The sequence below is a fragment of the Erpetoichthys calabaricus genome, chromosome 7 (assembly GCF_900747795.2).
Source record: "Erpetoichthys calabaricus chromosome 7, fErpCal1.3, whole genome shotgun sequence".
Taxonomy (NCBI): Eukaryota; Metazoa; Chordata; class Cladistia; order Polypteriformes; family Polypteridae; genus Erpetoichthys; species Erpetoichthys calabaricus.
In genome coordinates, this window is record NC_041400.2 from 15,471,271 (window position 1) to 15,492,969 (window position 21,699).

The 21,699-nt window shown below is 41.6% G+C and overlaps 1 protein-coding gene across 1 annotated transcript in view; it reads left to right on the forward strand.

The window, feature by feature from the left end:
- cntfr (ciliary neurotrophic factor receptor) overlaps positions 1 to 21,699 on the forward strand; it is a 766,412-nt gene that overhangs the window by 160,090 nt on the left and 584,623 nt on the right. Inside the window, exon 2 of the mRNA XM_028805014.2 lies at positions 19,042 to 19,150. The gene's annotated coding sequence lies outside the window, so the exon portion shown is untranslated. The remainder of the gene's footprint in view (positions 1 to 19,041; positions 19,151 to 21,699) is intronic.

Consider the following 21,699-nt stretch of genomic DNA (forward strand, 5'->3'; position numbering starts at 1 on the left):
GACCTCTGAAAGACTTTTCAACAACAACAACAACATTTATTTCTATAGCACATTTTCATACAAACAATGTAGCTCAAAGTGGAGAAAAAAAAAAAATAAAATCTGCAGGGGTTCAAAGGCCATGAGGCCACCCAGCTCCCTCTAGGCATTCTACCTAATATAAATGACCTCAATCAGTCCTCGTTGTATTCAGGGTTCTCATGGACGAATTTGATGATGACCTTTAATCCATCAATGTAAGGTTTTATTCAAGACTTATTCATGCATAATCAATGTTTGGACTTTGTCAGAATTGGTGGTTTTTTATTTATCCACCCACCTCTTGAGGGTTGACCACAAGTTCTCAATGGGATTAAGGTCTGGGGAGTTTCCTAGCCATGGACCCAAAACTTCGATGTTTTGTTCCCCAAGCCACTTAGTTCTCACTTTTGCCTTATTCTGGAAAGGCATTGTGGGTAACCAAACTGTTCTTGAATGGTTGGGAGAAGTTGCTGTCGGAGGATGTTTTGGTCCCATTCAGACTCCATTTTTAAAGTTCCAAAATTGACATTTATATCGTCACAAGCCAATCTTGGGATTTCGTTATCGGAGTCCTTTCAGTTCATCTCTGGCCCGATCCAGTTTTTAGGCCCAGAATTTGCTCATTTTTCATAGCAAAAATCAAAGAGGGGAGCAGTCATGCTCACTCCCAGAAAACAACAAGAGAAACTGGCTGCTCGGGGGGGAGACCATTGTGCCCACAGACACACCATATTTCCACATGCCAACCTGAAGAAAATGGTCACAAAAAAGTATGGATAATCATTGACTTGCGACTTTAGAGAAATGGATGCACCATCAGAGGGTTTTATCCCAGGCTGAGATTCTTACCAAAACTTCTGAAGCTATGAGGCAACAGCATTTACAGCTTGTGCGTTCCAATCAGAGTTTTGCTTCTTGTTTATTGGACTTTTTCCATATTGTGCTTCATTTCGCTATTTAACATTAATTGGAATCACAGAAATTAAGTGTTTCAGTCTGTGTTTCAATGGCATGCCTGCAGACAATTAAGCGGGGAGAAAGGGTAAGTAAATTAAAGTGAACTGTCGATCACGCTCATTTGTCAGGAAAACAATTAATTGCGTCTGCCAGAGGTTGCGCTTTATAAAATGCCAGTGGATTCCATTGACTGTAAAAGCAGAGTGTTTTGTGTCCCCGGGACCTAATTACTGTATTAGCCTTTCTGATAACTACTCTCGTGAATACAAATACACCATTTGACTAGAGCATTGTAGCCCAGAAGCCTACAATAAGAATAGGAAGAGTCAACACTTGCCTTTTTAAAATCGTATATACGAGATGTTATGTGGAGATTTAAAGAGGAACATCATTTAAAAGAAAACAAACGGCAAGCCGAATGAGTTGACTAAGCTTCTGTAATGTTAAGCTTGAAGGGGGCGCCATGCTGGTAAAATTACACTTGTTTAAGCTGATTTCTGTCATACTGGAGTGTGAACCCCACTGTGATGCTGTGTTTGCAGAGACCTTTGTTCTAATCCCAGTTTGATTACCACACATTCTCCTGATGCTTATGTAGATTTCCTCCAATACTCCTAAAATGAGCTGCTTATGTGAGTCGGCGACTCTAAGTTCTCCCTTATCTGATTGACTAGGGTGTCTGAATGTGCGCCGCAATGGAATGGCAACCCCCTTCGTACCCAATACCATAAAGGAGCTTCTTGTAGTAGAGGGAGCTGCTAAAAAAAATAGTTGGACGTATGGAGAATGTAGACTGATAACATGTAATGGCTAAAAGAATAAAAGCAGAAACATCACCTTAAATATGTAAGCCATCTTCTTTTTGGCCTAATATCAGACAAAAATAAAACAGGCAGATTTCATGGGGGATCGTAAGGGGACAGCCTCAAATTCTCAGTTGGATTGAGATGTTGGCCCCTGCAGGACATTGACTTTGTTGTTTTTGAAGCCATTCCTTGTGTAGCTTTGGCTTAATTTGCCTTGCTGGAAAACGCATCATCTCCAAAAGCGCAGGTCTCTTGTAGACTCCATGAGGTTTCCCTGCTGCATTCATTTTATCCTCCACCCTCACAACTCTTCCAGGACTCACTGCAGCAAAGCATCCCATAGCCTGGTGCTGCCTCCACCATGCTTTATTGTGGAGAGGATGTGCTTTTAATATTGTGCTGTATTTGGCGTATACCAAACACAGCGTTTTGTCTTATGGCCAGAGAGTCTTAGCCATAGAATCTTCTTCCAGCTGACTTCAAAGTTTCCCATCATTCCTCTGGCAAATGAAAGACATTGTGCTATTTATTCTATTCTAAAAAAAAATCTTGGAAGGAGATGAGACGTGATTGTCTCAGAGACACTATCACATCCCGCAAGATGAGTCGTCATGCCAAATGATGTAACCATGCCCGGGGCCGGAAAGCCCTGCAAGACATGAGCTTATGACAAAAAGATTTGGAAAAGTCCTGCGTGGTTATGTCAAGCATATTTGTTGTAGAGAGAAAGAAACAATATTCACCCACTGGCATTTATACATTGTGTTGTCATGATGTAATTCCAAACATGGAATTAAAATTCAATGCGATATTGATGAAAAGGTAAAAGCGAAAAGAGATTGAATATACAGTATGGACATAGGTGATATGACAGAAGTACGCTGCACAAAATGCAGATCACATGGCGCAGCAGCTGCAGCTGATCAAGCAAAGAGGAGGTAAGAAAAAACTGTGTTTCCCATTGTATCATCATTTAAGAGGGGGTGTCGGAGGAGCGATTGTGTCTCCTTGGGGTGCGTTCATCCCCCCTCTTCACAATGCGAACGGCAGAGATGCGGTGATTGGCGCATAGCACAGGTGGGGTGGGCGAGCGAAGTGAACAGGGGGCAAAGCCCCCTAGTTTTTAAAAAAAACAGTGGCTTTCTCTTTACCTTAAAACTGACACTGGTGAAGCATCTGGGCAACAGTTCTTGTCTGCACAAACTTTCCCACTGCATCTTGTAACTCCTTCATAGTTCTCATAGCTCTACTGGTCTCGTCCCTCACTAGTCTTCTTCTTGTGTGATCACTCAGAGTTTGAAGGCAACCTGCACTAGCGGATTTTTAGCTGTGCCATACTCTTTCCATCTTATAATGGCCAAATTAACTGGATATTCAGTGTCAAGCTTGGGTCACAGCATTGCACAGGATAGTACAGGAAGATTTCCGAGTGAGTAGAAACTTTATTGCTGTCCAGGCAGATACAAACACAAGACTCTTTCAGAAGCGGTCCGGCTACTCAAGGAACAGCTGACAAACTTGATGCCTCGGCCCTGACTCCTGGTCAAAGGAACGCAAAGTCTTCCTCTTCAAGGGGGTACAATGACTCGGAAGCAGTGACCGGAGCAGAGGGACTCTGAGGGAAGATAGACAGGAGAGTGAGACCTCAGAATGGCTGTGGCTTGGTCTTTTAAATGTTCGAAGCACGGCAAGCCTGCAGCTGATCCCGCAAAGAGGAGCTGTAAGAGTGTGTTTGCTTCCCATTGAAAAGCTATTTAAAAGGGAGTTTCTGAAGAGAGGCCCTCAGTCACAACAGTGACTCCATCTCCTGATTTGTGCTTTTTAATCGCCTTTTCATTTGAATTACTTGGTGAGTTCTTTTTGTCTTCATTGTGTAGGTTAGGCCACCATATTGACTCCCCATAAGCTAAACCTTCTACATTCAGGTGCGTCAAGATTAGATTAGATAAACTGTGTTAATCCCAATAGGAAAGTTAGAATTAGAATTTTAAAATTACAATTAGAATCCACATGACAATGAATTGAACACCCAGATAGACAATCTCCATTGAACTCATCCTGGGACTTCTAAAACCAGTTGGCTGCACCGGTGATGATTTAGGTGTTTGGTGTGGCGGAGTCAGAGTCCAGATCTCAGTTCAATTGAGGATTTGTGGCTGGCCTTGACAAAGGCTGTTGACTCACAATCACCATGACACCTGACAAAGCTGAGCAATTTAGCAAGGAAGGATGGGAAAAAAATGACAGAGTCCAGCAAAACTGATAAGAGAAAGAGAGGCCTGAGCACATAGACACAAGGCTGTCATGGCAGCCTAAATGCAGGCTGGATGGGAGTAAATACGTATGCAATCAATTATTTTGTGTTATACATTTAGAAATTCTTTTTGACCACTTTCTTTTTCTGTTGGTCTGTGTCAAAAAAAAAAGTCCAATGAAGTCCCCTGTGATTTAATTTAATAATTATATGTGAAAACGTCCAGGATGGTCACTATAGTCACTATATGACTTGAATATGCCACTTGCAACAGACTCCTGCTCTTTATAATGCACTGTAGAATTCCCAGTGGAGTCTGGATGGTCTTTTGGCTTTGGAACCCATACAGATTTTGTTTTCTTTCTCCAGAACTGCATCCCTGGGTGTATATAATATATAATGAATATATATATATTCATTGCATTCATAGTCTGTGTCACAATCTGATTATATGGGTGGTTACCTACCAGGTAACGCTTGTGGTTGGCCAGCAAGTCGGATGCGTTACCTGGTAGGTAACCACCCATATAATCAGATTGTGACACAGACTACGAATGCAATGAATCTAATTACCCCGATCTACATACTGTCAAATAAATGAACCACACGCCGTGGCGCAGCGTTAGGGGCTTCGCCTCTAGCGCTGACGTCCGAGGTTCAATTCCCCGAGAAGGGGTGCAGTGAGTGTGTACGCCTGATGAGCAGAATTAGGGCGAAACGTGTCGCGTACTCTTTGCATTATTTGACAGTAAACTATTTCAACCATATTAATATTTCTGCCCTCCTCGGCCATTTGACCATCGCATCGGACTCATCATTAAAGACTTATAGTGGAGTTTAGGTGGTGTATTGGCTTTTGAACCTATACAGATTTTGCTTTCTTTCTCTAGCATTGAACCCCTGGGTTTTAAAAAATATATATTTCTACCCTCCTTGTCCATTTGACCATTGTTTCAGACTTATCATTAAAGACTTATAATGGGGTCTGGGTGGTCTTTTGGCTTTGGAACCCATACAGATTTTATTTTCTTTCTTCACCATTGCACCCCTAGATTTTTTTTTTTTCTTTTTTAACATTTCTGCCCTCCTCTTCCAACTGACCATAGCATCAAAATTATCCTTAAAACAGTGGTTCTCAATCTGTGGGGCGGGCCCCCCTAGGGTGGCACGAAGTAACAAAAAGGGGGGCGCGAAGATGTGAAAAAAAGAAAGCAAGAATCAAAAATATGAAAAATACATCTATTGAAACCAAAACAAATTAACTTAAACTACATTCTGATACTAGAAAAATAAATATAGTGTTAGATAAATGTCGATAAAAGTTAAGTAGGTATAATAAAATATGCATCTATGATATATCCATCCATCCATCCATTATCCAACCCGCTATATCCTAACACAGGGTCACGGGGGTCTGCTGGAGCCAATCCCAGCCAACACAGGGCACAAGGCAGGGAACCAATCCTGGGCAGGGTGCCAACCCACCGCAGATCTATCATATAGCATTAATTAAAAAAGAACAAATTGGTATTAGTGGGCTTCTTTCAAAAAAGCGTTAGGGGGGGCGCGATTAAAACTGTTATGAAAACTCGGGTCGCAAATACTTAAAGGTTGAGAAACGCTGCCTTAAAGACTGGAATGGAGTTTGGGTGGTCTATAGGCTTTGGAACCCACACAAATTTTCTATTCTATTCCTAGCATTAAAAAAATGCTTCAGCCCTCCTCTTCCCTTTGACCATAGCATCGGACTTATCATTAAAGACTTATATTTAGGGTCTGGGTGGTCTTTTGGCTTTGGAACTCATACCAATTTTGTTTTCTATTTCTAGCATTAAAAGAATATTTCTGCCCTCCTCGGCCCTTTGACTTAACATTGGACTTATCATTAATGATTTACATGTATTAACGCTTTTCTTTCTGTTGCTTGTATGTTTGTGTTATGAATGTGTGCTTTGATTCATTCTTATTCACTGTCTAAAGACATTTATCCATTCTGGGTGGCGCGGTGGCACAGTGGTAACGCTGGTTTCTCACAGTAAGGAAACTGAGGCTTCACGTCCAGGTCCTTCTGGTGTAGTGTTTGCCTGTTCCCTCCATGTTCTGGTTTGGCTTTCTCTGGGTGCTCCACTTTCGTCCCGCCCTCCAATGATATACAAGTTAGGTGAATTGGTGATGCTAAATCGGCCCCCAGGTGTATGTGTGTGTGTGTGTGTGTGTGTGTGTGTGTGTTCGCACTGTGATGGACTGGCACCCTGTACAGGGTTTCTTCCAGTGTTGCGCCCTATACTAGCTGGGATAGGCTTCAGTATCCCCCCACGACTGGTCTGGATTAAGCAGGTTAGAAAATGACATTCCCCTTTATTCATTCTTATTCTTATCTATTTCTAAGATTTTATTTTTCCTTTGCCATCTTGTAAAGCTTCATTCTTTCAATTAGAACATGCCACAGATATAAAACGAGGTTGCTTTTGTAGGTTCATTTTTTCCCTCTTATGCTCGAGAAGTGGTGCACCCATTTGACCAACCACACCCCCCTAAAATGCAGAAAATGTCACACTGACCCATGGAAACACAGAAGGAGATTTACCAGGCCGGGCCAGAGAGCTGTGAGGCAGCAGAGCAAACCCCCATCCCGTACCACCCATACGTCAAATAAAACCAAGCATATAGCCTAAAGCAGTATGGAGAAAGTGTTAAATGTGCGAAGAATCACAATTTGCATTTAAATGACTCATTTTATAAATTATGAAGAAAGCTCCATTTAGAATTATCATGACTGCTCAGGTATAAAACCTTAAGAGAAATTAATTTCTTCATCTGCATATCTTGAGAATGGTAATTAGCAGTGTATTATCTTAAATCAACCAGCATAACAAAGCGTAACGAAAATCTTAAAACGCAGACATGGTGATTGAAGTAGACTTGTGCTGCGTGACGTTCCCAAACTTCAAACGGGGTGGGGGGGGGGGGAGCAAATTCAGATTTGTCGAAGCCATAAGAGCCGCGTCTCGGGTGAACCAGATGGACCGTGTTAGTGTAGGCGACGAGGGGAAATGTAAAGATCGCATGAAAATGAAGCGCATGGGACTAGGAAAATATGAGTGTCATGGACGGTAATTGTGATGTTGCACAGCAACCTTTCATGGATCTTCTGAATTAATTGTGTTTAATTTGTATAATTCTTGTTGAAATGATTTATGGAGTATGAAAGAGCAGATCTGGTGATGGTGGTGATCTAAGATGTGTCTCCATGATGCCGCTCAATGGTTTCTTTATGATGGCTCACGAGGCGTATAGGAGATCCTCATTTACAGTGCCCTCCATAATATTTGGGACAATGACACATTTTTTTCCTTGATTTCACCCCCCCCATCCCCCCTCTGCTCCATAGTTTAAAATTCCAAATCAAACAGTTTGGATGTCATTAAAGTACACATTGCAGACTTTCATTTAAGGGAATTTGCGTGCATTTTGGTCACACAACACTATTTCTACACCATTTCAGGGCACACAGCAATGGCGGGTCTATTAAAGCCGTTGTTGTATTGAGTCCATTGTCGTGTATCCCTCACATGCAATAAACGACTGCTTGACGTTTGCGATTCACAGACATCAGCAGGTGCTGAAGATCTTCTCTGGTAATGCTTTGTCAAGCCTCTAAGGCAGCCATTGTGAAGAAATCACAAAGACCACAAAAAAAAGGTTTGGGGTAGCCAACCCGTATACTTGAAAATGAATGAAGTCAAATATGTCTTTTCAGACCGAGCTCAATACTGAACTGAAATAAGTTTAACAAAATGGAGTTTATAAACAGTCCTAGCAGGAAGGGAGGTCAGGAGTGCTGGAACTTGAGCATCAGGCAGAACTTCCTTCTGATGGTCTCTGCAGAGGAGGAAAGAAAGAAAGTGTTATCTGAGAGCGCCATCCCCTGGTCTGGAGGATAATGACACTTATTCAGTCCTGGAAAGTGTCCCCAAATCACACGTGTGTGACACCATCTTCAGCTCCAGCTTGTTTTGGGTGGGCTTGTGCCCCTTAAGATTTCTCTTCAGCACATGGAAGGTCTGCTCAATTGGATTTCATCTGGGTGACTGGCTTGGCCATTCTAGAATTTTCCTTTTTTTTTGTAGCTTTGAAAAACTCTTGTGTGGCCTTGATCGACTTTGTCAAAGATGTCTCTCTTAAAATTCCTTAAGAGAAAAAGGAGATGTGAGGGGGAAAAGAAAGTTGAGAATTGGGTTTGAAAAGCGTGGTATAATGCGTGAGATCGCTTTCTGGCGTAAGAGAAAACACACAAGATTCGCATAAAGGGTGTGGGGCACCCGAAGGCAAACCCCATATAGGGAAAGGTGCACAAAAGAAAATTTCTTGGATTATCTCCGTGAGTTGTTCGAGTCTACCCCAAGATGGCGGTTTCTACCTCCGGCTATGATGGTTTCTGGGAGGAAGAGGTGGGCATAGTTGGTCGTTACCTGTAAGCCACGGATGTTGGCCTGTCAATCTTTCTTCCTACAGAGGACACCATTGTAGCACACTGCCGCCAGGTGGCCCAGGTTAATATTCTAATCAAATAAGCCTGTAAGCTGTTCCCCAAGTGCACGTGCACGACACTGGTCTTGTTTTAATCTCTGTCAAGACTTTCTGTCTTTTACTTATTATTAGACTTCGCCATTATGCCAGGTGGTTTACAACATTTGAGGTCTGATTGTTTCCATTTCTTTTGTTTTTATAACTGAAGCACAGGCCGTCTGAGAGATTTTTCTCGTGGCCACATGGTGTCAGCAGTGGGATTGGAACCCTCAGCCTCAGGGTTTGAGGTCCAGAGTCTTACCCACAATGCCACACTGGTTTGTCTTTTTTTCCAGAATGAGTCAGTTTTAACTGGAGCCCAGCAATATAAATTAGAGCAACTACCGTATGTACTCGCATTTAAGTTCTCCTGCGGATAAGTTGCGGCTTGATTTTACCATATCATTTTTGGTATTTTATAATGTTGGTTGTATAAGTCGAATGCGGAAAACTCACACTATTGATCCAAGAGATTATAATATGGTGCTAACGCCCACCAAGAGAGTAACCACAGAGCACACAGCCTTTTTGTTTCTACTGTATTGTGCCTACGTGACCCACACGGTAATTCCTGAACTATTCCAAAGCTACGTTTGCACTGATTTGTGTGTCTTGCACCCTCATACTCCTTTATCTATGATGAAGCGTTCGATCAGAAGAAAATATGAAGCTGGTTTTAAATTAAAAGTCATTGAAGTGGCGAAAGAAATTGGTAACTGTGCTGCTGCAACACAATTTGATGCATCTGAGAAACTGATGCGAGATTGGAGGAGGCAAGAAGATGTAAAAAAGAAATAAAAATTTAAGTGTCGTATTTTTGAATGGGCATATTAGTCGGGGTCTGATTTTATGATCGATTTTTCGAGTTTCAAGACCCGACTTATACTTGAGTATATATGGTAATCGTATCATTCAGAAGCAAGGTCTACAGTTTTGTATTCACAGTACAAGTGTTTTATTACCACAAACAGCTGTAAACACGTTTCACCATCTATTAATGAGCCCACAATGCAAATTATTTCTAAATTGCAAAAAGATGTCAGGACACTACTTGGAAAATCAGAGCCCCTCGTGTGACTTTGCTGAGATCTCTTGCTGGAACTCAAGAGGAAGACACTTGTGAGGACACCGAGGTATTTCTGTCTCAGGGGAAAAAAAATCTGAGAAGCATGGGACAAAAGGAAATGTCTCCAGTTTATTTCTTTTTTGATCTCATTGCTGTCTAGGAGAAACCAAAGAGATGTTAAGGAGATATCTCTTTTTGAAGTTTTCACTCCTATGGTGGAGCACATGTGGTGAGCCTGGCCCATATCATACTGTAGGCCGAAAGAGCTGGTTTTTAGAGGGTGGGCAAGTACCTGGGCCGCAGGTGATTTAAGAGTGAAATATTTAGCAGGGACCCCCCCCCCCCCACCTTCTTCCCCACCAACTCCAGCTGTAACTGATAAATGGCGCGCCACTTCAGGAAGGTCGCCTGGGGCAATAGCTGCACTTAAAGCCAGGCCTGAACATTTGGATTCTGATGAGTTGACAGTTTCTCACAGTTAATCTGCATAAGCGATTCCCATGGTCACAAGAAATGAATTTTAAAAGGGCAGTTTTAAAAAAATCCGTATTAGGGTGATATTGTGATGCAGCACTTACCTCTACTGTCTCACAACCAAACAGTCCTGCGTCCATCTCCTCACCCAGGCACGATCTGTGAAGAATGTGCATGTTCTCCCTGTGGGTTTTTGGTTTTGTGTGTTATTTCTGGGTAAAATGGTTTACCTCCCACATCCCAAGGACGTGCCTGTTAGGTTAATTGGCAACAATAAATCGTCCCACTATGTATGCACTTTGTAATGGACCAGTGCATCATCCCGGGTTTGTAATATTTCTTTTGTTCAGTGCAGCAAGGTTAGGATCCAATTCCTTTGACCCTGACGTAGATTAAGAAGATTTGACTATAAAGAATTCCTCTTATTGTTATACAGATGACCCTCAGATCTGTCCTAATGCCAAGTCTACCACTCACCTGTCATCCTCTTGCCTTTCTGACCTAAACTGAATGCTGATAGGACTGAAGTGTTATTAGCTGCCCCCAAGTCGATTGCCTCTAAGATTTCTGTTTCCACTTTTAACATTGATAGTGTATTGATTCCATTTTCAGAATCGGTATATAATCTACACGGTGGGCCAGTTTCCCCATCAACACCAGAAATAATTGTGATAAGGACAGGCCATTGAGCCCAACAAGCAGGTCCTTCCTGCTCATCTCGATTGTTCAAAATAGCATGTAAAGATCTTGAATGTCTGTGAGGTCCAACTCTCCACTACTCTCCTTGGTGATTTATTCCACTTGTCTGTGTTTCTTTGCATAAAGATAAACATTTGTGCGAAATCTGCCCTTAACAGGTTTCCAGCTTGTGTCCATGTCTTCTGGTCGCAGAATTTCTTTAAATGTAACAACTGGGATCTACTGTACTACCGTATATACTCGCGTATAAGTCGGGTCTTCCATCCATCCATCCATTTTCCAACCCGCTGAATCCGAACACCGGGTCACGGGGGTCTGCTGGAGCCAATCCCAGCCAACACAGGGCACAAGGCAGGAACCAATCCCAGGCAGGGTGCCAACCCACCACAGGACACACACAAACACACCCACACACCAAGCACACACTAGGGCCAGTTTAGAATCGGCAATCTACCTAACCAGCATGTCTTTGGACTGTGGGAGGAAACCGGAGCGCCCGGAGGAAACCCACGCAGACACGGGGAAGTCGGGTCTTGAAACCCGAAAAATCAATCATAAAATCAGACCCCGACTTATACGCCCGTTCAAAAATACGACACTTTATTTTTTTTTTTTACATCTTCTTGCTTCCTCCAATCTTGCATCAATTTTTGTTGCAGCAGCGCAGTTACCAATTTCTTTAGCCCAGCGGTTCTCAAACTGCTACTATTTATATTTTTATAATTATTAACCTTTACCGTCCGAGGTGAAGTAAGTGACTGAGCTCCGTCGTTACCCACACCACCTAGACCCGACCACTAATCCGCTGTTCTGTTATTCGCTGCCACCGCATTGTTTTCCCACCGTTATTGCTTGGCACAAACCAGCCCTTATAATATTCATCATAATCAAAAATTATCGATTCTTTTGTAGAATCAAAACACTCACAAACAGTTTTCGTATATTTTAGAAGCAAATAAGAGAGCTAAAGATGGATACAGATAATCCACAAACAGCATATCTTACATTTTTTGTGTTTTTAAGTGATGAAATTTCCCGCTCAACGCAAAAGGTTAAAGCAAAGCAGATGCATCCATCCCATTTAAATTTTAACCTAAATTTTATAACTAAGAAGTACGTAATATTTTCTGAATAAATAATTGTTTGTCAAAAAATGTTTTATTCACAGCAACCTGTACCTATGCAGTGCCGCACAGTGAGTATGTGGCACCCTTGTGCAAAGTATTTGGCGCCCCCAATTTTCTTGAAATAATATTGATTTTTTAATCCTCTTTAATAAAACCCCTGTGTGCGTCCAGTGTCCGTGTGTGTGTGTGTCTTCTGGTGAAGTGCGCATGCGCGGGGCACGGTGCGATACTTCAAAGCAGATGCTTCAAAGGCCGCCTGACACCGTCACACAAGACAGAGAGGGCGGGACCTATAAAATATCGCACGGCCGATCCAATCGGATTTTGGTAAATGAGGTAAGACCTAAAACATAAAACACGAAAAATCCAATCGGGTACTGAGACGCGGAGACCAGCTTCCCCAAAGAGGTGGGATTAGTGTGTGTTGTTGTGCAAGTGTTCACTCTGAGGATGTCAGATTTGCGATTAAGAAGCTTGGCCCAGTAAAGTGTAAAGTGTCAGTCGTTGAAGGGGTTTTCCTAAATATACGAATTTTCATGATAGATAGATAGATAGATAGATAGATAGATAGATAGATAGATAGATAGATAGATGGATGGATACTTTATTAATCCCAATGGGAAATTCACATTCTCCAGCAGCAGCATACTGATACAATAAATAATATTAAATTAAAGATTGATAATAATGCAGGTGAAAAACAGACAATAACTTTGTATAATGTTAACGTTTACCCCCCCCGAGTGGAATTGAAGAGTTGCATAGTTTGGGGGAGGAACGATCTCCTCAGTCTGTCAGTGGAGCAGGACGGTGACAGCAGTCTGTCTCTGAAGCTGCTCTTCTGTCTGGAGAAGATACCGTTTAGTGGATGCAGTGGATTCTCCATAATTGATAGGAGCCTGCTGAGCGCCCTTTGCTCTGCCACAGATGTCAAACTGTCCAGCTCTTGCAATACGATGACTTTTAAAAGTAGATTTATTTTCGTGCATATTACATCAGTTGCTGGGGAGAATCTGCTGATTGCCCACTGTTGTAACAGAAAATTAAATGCATATTACGGACAGCAAAGCCAGTATTACTGTCAGAGAAAATTACAGGAATTTTACGGAAAAAATTTAATGAGGTAAAAGGTCCCTTGCCATTTAATATAGACTGTTCCTACTAATGTTTATGGACTACTGTTCTAGCGCCCGTTATTGTAACGGGCTTAATGTCTAGTTTTAAATAAAAGGGTCCGCGAGCCATCGAACAATTTTTAAAGGGATCACCATGCAAGAAATTCTAAAGAAGTTTGAGAACCGCTGCTTTAGCCACTTCCTTCTAGCCTATTTCCTTCTGATCAAACGCTCCATCATAGATGAGGGATGCTCTTACGATAAAGGTGTATGAGGGTGTGAGATACAAAAACACAAAACAGGTCAAACGTTGCTTCGGAATACTTCGGGTGTTATAAAAAGACAAAGAAATGAACATTATTAGTATGTTAATGGACTAGCTGTACCCCAAGACTGCACCCACATAGTAATGAAACAGGACAAACTTTAAAAATCAATAGATGTTGGCACTATATCTGATCGTGTTCAGCTCTGTTGGGAGAGCGTTCCCTGTATGGGGAGAAAAGCACATGGCCGTGATATCTCTGACAATACATTGGTCAACAAGCATTTTGCTACTGGGATTCTTTCACCTGTACTTTAACAAATTTCACTTGCTGACTCCAAATCTGAAAACGGTTTTCATCCAGCAGCACGTCCCATTTTTTAGTTATGATGTTCCAGGTCTTGGACAACTAGGGTGACTGGACAGTAAAGGCGATGCATTTCAGTATTTAAGAAATATGTTTGGTCTCGAGAAAAGTGAAGACAAAATTAAGGAAGGTGTTTTTGTTGGCCCTGAAATCTGTGAACTGATGCTTGACGATGAGTTCAAAAAGAAACTGAAGCCAACTGAATCAGCACCCTCATTTGTGCAGGTTGTCCAGAATTTTCTTGACAAGCACAGAGCAGAGAATTATACTGAGCTTGTGGAGAATATGCTGAAAGTATATCAGCTTACGGGAGCAGGAATGTCACTGAAGATGTCATTTTTTACATTCTCATCTCAACTTTTTTCCACCAAATCTAAGTAATGTCAGAGATGCGTATGCGAAAGATTTCATCAAGATATAAAGGTGATGGAAAACTGATATCAGGAAAAATTCACTCCGAGCATGATGGGTCACTACTGTTGGTTCTTGCAAAGAGAGACAGATGTGCAGTACAAGCGCAAAAGCGAGTGCCTCCAGCATTTTTGGGCCCGCTGACCTCACTTTTATATTGAGATAAATTGACATAAATATGCTTTAACGTGTCTCTGGTATCGTCTTCTGGTTTGTTTTCAGAATAAACGCATCAAAACAATTTTGGTTGGACACAGTCCAACCTCCAGATATCGTGTTGATATATTATATTGATATTCAAAAGTGTCAAAATGTCAATGATGTGTATTTTAAAAACTTGACGTGCTAGCTTAATTTCGATTTCATATATGAAGTCAGTGTAAAAAACTTAATAAAGTTCCCAGTAGCAAGCAAAAAATATTTTTTTGTAGACCAGCGCAATCAGCAGCTACCCTCTAAAACACATGGAGCTCTAATCTCACATCAAACATTATCAAACGGGTATCACTAGCTAAGCGGAGGCAAGGTGCACTCCAACACGTGGCGAGACGTAGACCGACTCAAACGGAGGTTGGCGCCTGATTGAGGAGGGTCCTGCCTCCCTGCTCTCGACCCACAGCCACTCTGTTGGATTTGCATAAATACATCGGTACCACAAGCGAACTCTGGTACTTAGCGCGATGATAGAAGTCGCAAAATTAACCGGAAAGTTCAAACAAATTATAGAAAACAACCAGCTCTAAATCTGTTAAGCAATTCTCTCGTGAAAAGCAGACAGACAGAACGCGCTTGGACAACGAAATTTTTAAAACCGTTTCTTGGCGATCACCTATGGGCCAAGGGTAACCTACATTCCAAATTTCAAGTTCCAAGTCCTCATGGTTTGGGAGATTTCATGATGAGTGAGTCAGTGGCATTTAGCTTTTTTATACATATATATATATATATAGATATATATAGATATATATATATATATATATAGATATATATATATAGATATATATATATAGATATAGATAGATATAGATAGATAGATAGATACAATATATAATATTTATATATATTGCGTTCCTTCTCCAATAATGTATTTAGTTTTATCTCGCACCAATTTCAACGATCTACCAGCTGGCACTGGCTGCCCTCTTGACAGTCCCTTTTTTTAGGCCTTTTTTACATTTTATTACTTGTAACTCAGAATTACATCTGTGGCTTTCACCATTTTTTATTTCTCTCCATGTCAATCTCAATGAGACATACCCGTCATAATTGCCGGCCGTTTCCGAATCTGGCAGAGACAACTGGCACCTCCGTAAAGCAGCAGTTCAGCAAGCCAGAGTTTAATTGTTGCAGACAAGCTTAACGGACCTCAAATATTTCCTGCGTAACATTTTGACGTGCACAGTTTTGACTTGTGCTTCATGCCTGATTCCTACGCGGGACTCAAGTCAACTGCAAAATCGATTATTAAATTAATTAAATTGAAAAGTGTCTAATGACTGCCATCCCGATTCATCTTCTGCTGGGGAGATACCATCATGGAATTAGTTGCAGAATTCAAGGAACCATAAAAAAAAATAATCCTTCGATGAGCAGTACGTGAAGGTTCGCATTAGATGGAGAAGGAAAAATACCCGTGCTGCCATTCCAATAATTAAATGAAGCCCAAAGCAATTATTTAATTCTCTGTTTACCGCTGTCCAAATAGAAGTGTTTGAAGCGTTAAGCTAAGCATTTTGCCAGGAATGAAAAAGTCAGCAGTGAGAACGAGGGGGATATTTATCGTACCTCTGGTGCATGATACTCATTAGTTGCTGAACCGACGGCCTTGCCTCTTCTGATTATGCCAAAGCCTCATTAGGATCCCGGTGAACATGACAACTTGTCAGTTAGATCCACTGTAAGCTTCATTAGCGGTGGTCTCTGTTGAGAAAACCAAATTTGTTTTAAAACTCCTAATATGTTTATTAGTTAATGAGGCTTGAGCTGACATATTTATTGAGCGAGCCTCAGTGCATTTGAGATGAACAAAAAAGGTTGCGGTTCACATTGACCTGAGACCCCCGTGCTATGTTGTGTGCAGTAAGCGCATTTATTGCTGACTTCATTCATCCATTTCCCGAAACCCTCTTTTTTTTCCAAAAAAAGGAGCCCCATCCTGAAAGCAACCCTGAAAAAGACATGCATAGGCAGGGCCGTCTTAATGCATTGGGCACGTTGGGCAGTTGCCCGGGGACCCCATGCCAATCTATGTACCGACCATTTACATTTTTATTCCTGTGAGTGGGTGTGTAAGTAGGGAGCCCCAGTGACACTGCATTGCCTGGGGGGCCTATAATTCTGTTAAGACGGCCCTGTGTGTAGGGATACACTCACTTACAGACCCCTCAAAAGCTCACACGCCCCCCCAAACTCTCTCACGTCAGATTGATTTAGAGTATCCTTTTAAAGTAACGTGCATGTCAGCCCAACCACACTTCTAATTAGGCCCTCCACCAGAAGATAAGCATGATTGAGCCTGGCCAGCACTTGGATCGAGAAAAAAGCTTGGGTTGTTGTTCAAGGAGGTGTGGGTGAGGCCAGCAGGGGGCGCTTACCCTGTGGTCTGTGCATGGATCCCTGTGCTCCAGTGCAGTAGATAGATAGATACTGTATTATATAATGTTGACCTTTTCACAATATTAAACTTACAGTGTTATCTAAACTACTATATACAGTATGTAAGGTATTTTCTTCACTGACATGTGAAAAATTGAGACAAGTGTTACTACGATAAAAAAAGAAACAAGAAATTGAATATCTTAGGATAGATAGATAGATAAGGTACTATATAATAGATAGATGGATATGAAAGGCACTATATGATAGATAGATAGATAGATAGATAGATAGATAGATAGATAGATAGATAGATAGATAGATAGATAGATAGATAGATAGATAGATACTTTATTAATCCCAAGGGGAAATTCACATACTCCAGCAGCAGCATACTGATAAAGACACAATATTAAATTAAAGAGTGATAAAAATGCAGGTATAATAGTCAATGACATTGTATAATTTTAATGTTTACCCCCCTGGGTGGTATTGAAGAGTCCCATAGTGTGGTGGAGGAACGATCTCCCCAGTCTGTCAGTGGAGCAGGACGGTGACAGCAGTCTGTCGCTGAAGCTGCTCCTCTGTCTGGAGATGACACTGTTTAGTGGATGCAATGGATTCTCCATGATTGACAGGAGTCTGCTCAGCGCCCGTCGCTCCGCCACAGATGTTAACTGTCCAGCTCCGTGCCTACAATAGAGCCTGCCTTCCTCACCAGTTTGTCCAGGCGTGAAGCGTCCCTGTTTTTTATGCTGCCTTGCCAGCACACCACTGCGTAGAGGAGGGCGCTCGCCACAACCGTCTGATAGAACACCTGCAGCATCTTATTGCAGATGTTGAAGGACGCCAGCCTTCTAAGGAAGTATAGTCGCCTCTGTCCTTTCTTATACAGAGCATCAGTATTGGCAGTCCAGTCCAGTTTATCATCCAGCTGCACTCCCAGGTATTTATAGGTCTGCACACAGTCACCACAGTGATGGGGACACCGTGCTCTAAACATGGTTCCATCCTTTGGATGAGATGTCAAACTGAGATCCTGATCCTGTGTGGTCTTAAAAGATCCTTGGGCATTTTTCACTAAGAGCTGGGTGTTTCCTAATGCCCGGGCTGAATTGTCCACCATGGTCTGGTCATTCTGGCCCCCTAAACATCCCCTGTTCTTTATTCACTAACCGTGTGTCTCACCCCTTCACCACCCAATAGCTAATGTGTGGTGAGCATACTGGTGCAAAAAATGGCTGCCAGGGAGTTGTTCAGATGGATGCTACACATTGGTGGTGGGTGAAGTGCCCACCCCCTAACCCCCCAAACTTCAACCCCCCCCCAGTCTCCCGGTCTATGTAAAGCACTTAGGAAGGCACTAATATGTGGAGAAAACTTGGAGAAGATGGAAATGGGTGATTGTGTTAACTCTGTGCAGAAGTCAAGAGTTTGGCCTGGGCCCTCTCAATAACACTTCCTTGAAACTTTTTTGGCTCTTTGTCAGCCGATTTTAGCCAAAACTTTTCATCAACTCTGTCTAACTTAATATTCTGAAACACACTTAATCCCATGAAGGGTCATGGGGGTCTCGGCTCCATCACGGATCCCACTCACGTGAACTCGTCCTAATTAGAGGCTAATTTGGACTGACTGACTTTACTTGCATAGCCTTCAGAAAATCTTCAGATCTCCTCGCATTATTCACATTTTGATGTGTGCTAAAATCATTTAAATTCACTTTTCCCTCATTAAGCAACACTCAACACTGTGGAATTACAAAGAGAAAACTTGACTTTATGAATTTTTGTGAATTTTTTAAAAGTATCAAAAAACAAACCAACTGAAATATGATTTTTTACTCAAGTATCGAGAGAGCATTTCCTGGTTTCTTTGGCAGTGATTTCAGTCTGGAATCTTCTTGGGGTCTGATGCAACAAGCTTTGCACACCTGGATTGGGGGGATTCTCTGTCCTTTTTCTATACCGATTCTCTCAGGCTCTCTGTCAGGTTGGATGGGCAGCCATTTTCAGGTGTTTCCAGAGATGTTGGATTGGGTTCAGGTCTGGGTCCTGGCTGGGCCTCTCAAGAACATTTGCAGTGTTGTCATGTGGATGGAGAGGCCCTGCAGATAAGTAGAAAACATGCAGACTGCCCTTTTTAAGAGAGATGTGACAAATGAACCATTAAACGTGATTGTGACTGAGCTGAGAATATGACAAATGCTTAGTTGTCCAAAGGGTTTAAAAAGACAACTGCCAGACTGATCTTTGTGATGAAGAACAGTGAAAGGGTCGGCTCCCCTAACGCTGGCGTCTGTTTTGTTTCAACAGGTAATCTGTCCTGAATCCCAGCTTGAACTTTGGCCATTTTTGAATCTGTCTCCAAACTTGGATTGTTGTAAGGAGTGAGGAGCTTCATACGGTCCTGCTGATCTTCAAGGTTTGTGTCCAGTTTGTTGTCCTAGAAATTAAACACTGCATTGAGTAATGCTCTCTGGGGGCTTTCAGATGAAGGTGCAAATACACAATCTGCATTAAGACAGCTATGTGAAATTAGTGTGAAGGATACAAAAAAGGAGACCCAAATTTAAATGAAAATATGTGTGTGTGTTGATGTTTATCCATTGTGACAGACAGGGGGCGCCACCAAGCTCTAAACCTTTTATAATACAACCAACATAAATAAAACCACAGGTTCAAAACAGAGGTTTTTATTATCAGAATATCTCACCAAAGTTTCTTGAAAGGTTGTAGAAGCACAATTACAAACAAAAATCTTTCTTACTTCCTTCCTTCTCTTCCCTCTCCATCTATCCATCCATCCAACCATCCATCTCCTGAGTCTGTCTTCACTGGAGGAGACCGGACAGTTTCCTTTTATGTCATACCTGGGAGTACTTTTGTCGCCAAGGCATAACTCTTGCTCTTTGCTCAAGCAGACATTGCAACAGCATGGATTATGAACCCTGTAGGACTACAACTCCCATCATGCCCTGCAGGTGTTCACATGGTTTTTGAGGTCCTGGGATGCTGCCATCAAGCAGATGGGTGATAAACATATTCCAAAGTAAGAGCCCTTCCCCAGTGTTCTTTTGTTTGGCCCTGCTAATCACATCATTGTTTTGTGCGAGATAATCCTGCCTGGCACTTACAACATTATTATAATGGAAGAAAAAACAAAAGACAAATCAAACGGATGTCAAGAGTTTGGCATCCCAAAGGGAATATTCCGTTCCAATTAATGAAAAACAAACTTGTAGAACCAGGTGGGTGCAATTGCATCTGCTGGAGCCTGTGGCACGTGTGGCTTTGACGTCTTTTGCCGTCAACAACGTAGCAGCGGCTTTAAAAATAACACACACAATGGTGATGATACTTGGAAAAAAATGGAAAAAAAAAATGGAAATGTGATGAAGTCACAAGAATATCAATAATACTTGATTAATAAAATATTAAGAACCCAAAAAATAATATGAAATCGAATGAAAACATTTCGCAATGAGATCTTGACAGTTAACAGACAAGACAGGACTGTGCTTGCTGTCCTTCTGTATTTGAGTTCCTGTTGCTTAAACAATAAGTGCTTCAGTATCTAACACTGCACAACCAAAATTATTAAAAAGATTTGCTTCCTGAAAAAAAAATTGGGGATTATGATAGACAGCTTTAAGCCAAACACATTTTCAGATGGACTGTATTGTGTAGGAATTTGGAGAAACATGAAGTTAACGTTTATTGAATTTAGTGTGTTTAACCACTTAATGATGCTGACACATTGCATTAGTTCAGTTGAACTAAAAAGGTTTTGCTATGGATTTTCATTTGTACTCCGCATATAATGTTTCTTGTTTCAGTGTCCAACAAGATGGACTCTCCTTGCCCTCATACCCTTTTTCCATCATTGCAATGTCCTGGTGAAACCTGTCACCGTGTTCATCTTTTCACTGCTATGCTGATGATACTCAGGTTTATATTCCTGTCTGCAACTCTGCAACAAATTAACTCCACAACTGTCTGTCTGAACTAAGATCCTGGATGGCTAATAATTTTCTTGATCTGAATCAAAATAAAACAGAGGTCAGAGGTGTGACCAGAACATCATGTGTGGGTGGGCATTTGGCTTGTCTGGGGGGGCAAAAAATATCCATCCATCCATCCCCATTTTTGTAGGGGGGTCAAATAATAATAACAACATACAGTAGTTTTATATAACATATAAAAGCAAAAATTGTGGCATAAATCATAACCTATTGTTCAATAAAATTAACAGAGGCAATGGAACTTGTATTATTATTTTTGTGAACAAATATAGAACTACATCTACAAGGTAAATATCAATAAAGTCAAATGTGTACAACATATGAGAGCAAGAACAGAAACGTGGCTTATTGTAGTCATGGGAGGCTATAGGACATCAGTCTCCAGTGTTTAACCTGGATGTTATCTACAGGACCAGTCTGCGGTTACTTTTAGCAAATTCTGAAATAAATTCATTCATGTCTAAATTTTCTGTGATGTTTTTCTCGTGTGCCAGAATGACTAAATTTCTCTTCCTTGAATGCAGCATTGTTCGGCGGAGTGGAGTGAGAATGCGGTTCAAAGTAGAGAAAGAGATTTCGCATGCAGCTGAAGACACGCCAATGATGAGTGCCGTGATGCAGACATGGCTCTGATGTGCGGGATACTAGACGCGTGTTTGTGGAAGCCGCCACCGTCTTTTTCTAGAGCTTTTTTCCAATTAGTGTAGCCATGTTTGGTGAATATGTCCTCGCGGTCCGAATTGGAAACACTAAATTTGTGGCAGGCAAAGCAAAAGCTGCCATCACGGACAACAGAATATTCAAGCCATGGTCGAGACTGATACCAGCTTGCACTAAAACATCTGAGTGTCTTTCCGTATGCGTGCTTGGGATAATTAATTAAAATGGGCTGGGATGGGCTATCCATATTTAAGTCAGGCAGACTGGACTGTATATTTTGTTGAAGGCA